Genomic DNA, 5,000 nt, shown 5'->3' with positions numbered 1-5,000 from the left:
GCTGCTGCAGTAGAAGCTCTGTCTGAGCTCTGCTTACTCCAGGACACGGTCGCTGTTACCTCCACTTCCTCTCCTTAATGTTGCTCGGTTGTGGTAGAAACTGACTCGTTTCGGACAATCCCAAGAGAATCAGCGTGTCATCAGCGCATAACGACGTTCTACCTTTTAAAGCTTCATCTCATCAGTCGTGGAACCATTATCGATATCGATGTCTCTTTCTCCTGAAAGCTGCACATTCAACTGGATTTCCTGGCTCCAGAAGAGCTGCTTTCCATCCAGACTCTCTCTGCCCTCCGTCTTATATCAAGGCACGTCCACTTACACCTCGGAATGTTTTCCTCTCCAGCCTGAAGCCGCTGATGCCACGCCTCTGGATCTCACTGGAAGACGCTGGGCTCCTCCCTGCGACGAGCCCGTTGCACAGCGGACATTTTGACGTGCATAGAATGTCAAACACAGCTCATGTTAATAACATGATTTGTGGGTCCATGTTGGCGAGGCGTGGTCCTGGCATGACTCCTGAACAGAAACACCTCAACCAAACAGGCTCCGCTGGGTTTACCTCTGTGTCTATGATTTTATTTCCAAATTGGCCGCTACTGTTTGAGAAAAAGCATTTCACTTTACTACAGTGTAACATGTATGTGATAAATCTATTTTTTGAATTTGAATTTGAATGAGCAATAGTTTATTCTAAACTGAGAGAAATACCTGAAAAGACAATGTTCAATGTTCTCTTGATAAGAAGTGGATCTTTTGATAGCAACGATGGTATAGTCTTGAAGGCCGCACATTCTTAAAATGTCTTGTTAAAACCAGGAAAAATGCACAACAGAAGTCTAATTTTCTGAAAATGTTCTCAATTCAAATAGTGAATTATCTGTTTTCTCAATAAGCTAGATGAAGAACACTGAGTCTACTGTGTTCCTGGACCAAGGCTGCCGACACTACTTGTACATTGAAAACATGCTCATCAAGTTTGCAGTGTTTTCACTGAGTTTTCAATACCAACATCCTTAACTTTGCATCCTAAATATTGAAATCCTTTGTATTCAAATTGGCAAATATAAAAGCGATGTGAAGAGGAAAGAGGAGCTCCATCACCCAGCAGTCCATTCTGAAGGTTCTTCCACAAATCAGGTGATGAATGAATCACTGGCTTGGACCAACGGACAGACACCATCAGGAGGTGGATCCAGCGAGTGGAGGAGCTCTGATCATCTGATCTGCTTTCCAGAACTCTTTCAGTTGGTGACTCAGTGTGGTCCATGCAGCGTCGGCGCCAACACAGGAAGTGGTAAGATTGAGCCGGATTTCCAAAGTCAGCGTGAAACAGAGCTTCACCGTTCTTCAAGACGCTGCATGGTGTCCCCTTCTCTCTGATTCATACCCACTCTGTCCATCTCATGGTTCCTAGAACCAGATGGAAGGGACGCTACAGGACCAAGGTTACCGCCCACATTTTGGATGATTTTCTAAACTTTGTGGCAGATGTAAGGTTCACTAGACTCGCCCTCCCTGCTTCGCCACAAAGGGTAAATACAGGAGGCTGCCGTGTTGAAACCCCTGGATCTGGGTCCACTTGGGTCCACTTGGGTCCAATGTACCACTGCCTAGAGATGAGTCCGTACTAAAGATGTGTTGTCCATGTCATAAAAATAAGATCTAATAATTATATATTTATATAATATTTAGAAAATATATAATGTTTCATAAATTCTTTAGAAGGCACCAAATTGTGCTTCTCCTGCATAGTGCATCTGTGCGAGGTGTCTTTTATCCCTGTGATGATGTCATTCAAGACAAATATTTTCAATGAAGATTGGCATGAGGATTTGGCTGCTTCACGTAAAGGTTTTATTTCTTTGTTTTTTTATACCTATCTTTGCCATTTTGGTATGTATCATATTTGACCCACCACAGACATTAGGTACATTTGGTGGCTTTTTGCATCATTTGAAAGTGAAGAATCAGAGCTTCAAAACAAGGTGTCACTCGTACAAATCAAGCAAATATTTTTCAAGCTATGACTTGTTAATAACAAGGGTGTGGCAAACAGGGATTCTGAGATGATCACCTTCAAAGTTTTCCCCACACTTGGCTTCATTCAGCTCCCAGAATGCAAATGGGGTTGGAGGACCAACAAAGCCTCAACAAAGCCACTTGGAACAGCTGAATGGAGATTTGACACCCTGCTGAATGGGCCAATTTCTGCATGTTTCTTGTGTTTTGTGGTAATGCTGAACAGCGTCATTGACACACAACATCTTTTGTTCTAAAAAAAGCTTTTTTTTAACAGTAAGAATATACATGTTTTATAAAAGTGGGTTTAAAAGTGCAGACAAAACAACAAAATGTAGAGTCTATCAATAATATGAGTCTCTGTATACCAGCCTCAGTGTGTCATTTATTATATTAATGTGCGTATGGCAAATATTTTCTAAGTTGCTAGAGTTATTATATGGGCTAACCCCAACTCTACCCCAGCTACACCCAGAGAGCCTGTTTGGGGCCTCTTTTCCTTTTCTTTTGGCCCCTGGCTGCATTTGCTGGTAAACTTGTGAATCTTGTCCCTTACTACTTGGCTCATAATCTGCATCACCAACCTCAACGGACTTCATCACGTCATCAACTTCTTCCGTTGTAACAAAAACGGCCGATCGTCGGTCTCCTCCAGTGGTTTTAAAAATATTCTGTTGCGTCGTCACATTCAGGTTGTAATCCGCTGTTTGAAATGTTTTTCAAGATTCAAGATTCAAGATTCAAGATTCAAGATTTTTTATTCGTCACATACATATACATACTTCCATACATATATGCAGTGAAATGTAATGCAATGCACCCGGTGATAGCACACAATAAGTCCTAGGAAAAAGTACAAAAATAAAAAGTAGAAAATTCCTTTCTAATAGACCGACTAACTGACTCCTAAAACGTAATAGAGTAAGTGGAATACTTATAGAATAAGATAAAAAATATATAGAATAAAATACAATAAAAAATAAATCGAAATAAAATGGAATGGAAAGTCCGGGATAAGGAGGTTGTCATATTCAGTGTCGCTGTAGGAGAGCTGGCTATCGTGGAAAATGAAGTCCAGTAGGCTGCCAATACTGACTTGGATCCATTGCACTGGTCAGATTAAGGTCCACGATATGATTTAGATCTTCCTCCACACGCTTCTCATAATCCATAACAACACGGAGATGAAAGTTTTCTCAGACAAGTGAAACCGGATCCTCGTCCTGTTTACGGAAGTGACGTCAGCGTGACTTCTTCGTGGTATACGTTGGGATAGGCCCCCTCCACAATGATGTCTGTGTGTGTCTGTAAAAGTAGTACGATTTAAAGGTTGAACTCTATCAAAACGGTTTCACATTGTGACATCACATGGAATATGGAGGAATGATCTTCACCTGGATGCTCGCTTTAACGGAAACCATAGATCGGCGTTGTTCAGCGCTGTTCAGCGTCTCTGTAAGTGAACTGTGTTTCCATGTAATCTAACGGGAATATTTAACTCCACGGTTTAACATTTTTCTACTATTTATAAATCAATCTGGGTTTTGAAAATATGTTGAGAGATAAAAAAAAAAAACCCAGGCGTTTTGGCGAATCTGGAAAAATCGTATTTTCGTTCTAGCAAGGTTTTTTCAACTTATTTGGCTGCTGCTTGCCATTTCAGAAATGCTCGACAATGCGGGTTTTGCTGCGGTGGGTCACATATTATAGAACACTGATATCAACTACCAGGTGATATACTGTATATGTACAGTCGGGCGAATAGGGAACACGTAGATTACGAAGTGTAAATATAAAGTACATACACTATCACGCCTGGATTCCAAGAATCCCTGGATTGACATGATGCCTCCGCACACCTGGTCCTGGAAACTTTACTTTTCTACTTCTTTACTTCTTGCAACTTAGGAAACGGCAATCACCTTCCCACTGGCTTTAAAACTTTTATACTCTGTGGGTGTAAACAAGGCATGATGGGGTACCGACTGGAAACACGAGGGAAGAAGGAAAGAATTCAGAGAAAAAACCCCAGACTTATTAAAAATGTATGCTCTCCTCTCTCCCTCGGACCTTTCAGTGTTTTGCGTCCTAAATGGTTTTCTTTTATAGGTTTTGGAGTTGAAAGGCGGGCGAGGGAGCATAAAACAAGTGCTCCGCCTTCAAACGTTCTTTGACTACTTGCTTCAAATTGGGCAGTGAAGCTTTTAATGCATTAAAGGGAAGAAGTCCTTTCCTTCGTTTGTGTCCCATAAGCACAGTTTTAATTCATTGTGCCGTTTGCTACAGAGACAACCCCATAAATTAAGATAAAATACTGTTTTGGTTCTGCGTGTTCTTTAATGCTTGTGAATAACTAACGTTGGTGCATGACCGTAGTTTCAATAATAAACGTCTCTCTGCAGGAACAAAGCCGGGCGATGGAGTTCTGTTCATTGGGGCGATGGTCGTGGAGACTCAAACCTGTGAAACCTCTGTCTGCGTTTGCCAGTTCTGAAAAGCCCGGTGTGACTTTGTGTTGGAATTTGGAATGTGCATGTGTCACTGCTCATGTGTATTTTTATTGGGTATTTACTCTTGCAGCTTGAAGAAGACATCATCAAATGAAAATGCAATCAACAACCAAATGAATTAAAACATTGCAACACTCACCAGTAGCAACTGCCCATCTGATTTGATTCATAAACAGATATCTTCTCTATTTCCCAACACGTCTTCTTAAAATATTGGTTAATAGCACAACGTGCTGAATACATCACTCTTGAGAAAGTAACCTCTCTGCTATGTCTTCTCACTGTGCTTCAATGGCGTTCACTGGGTCAAATTGGGAAGTGAAGCTGTTAATGCATTAAAGGGAAGAAGCTCCTATTTCTTCTTCTTAAAAAAAACAGTCAAATGAATGACATGAAAACCTTAAGTCCCCTTTACGAATAGAGAAAACAACATTGTCAGACCATGTTTATACATTAAACTGGAGAAAA

This window comes from Zeus faber (assembly GCF_960531495.2).
Source record: "Zeus faber genome assembly, chromosome: 11".
Lineage (NCBI taxonomy): Eukaryota > Metazoa > Chordata > Actinopteri > Zeiformes > Zeidae > Zeus > Zeus faber.
Note: the sequence above shows the minus strand (reverse complement) of the source record.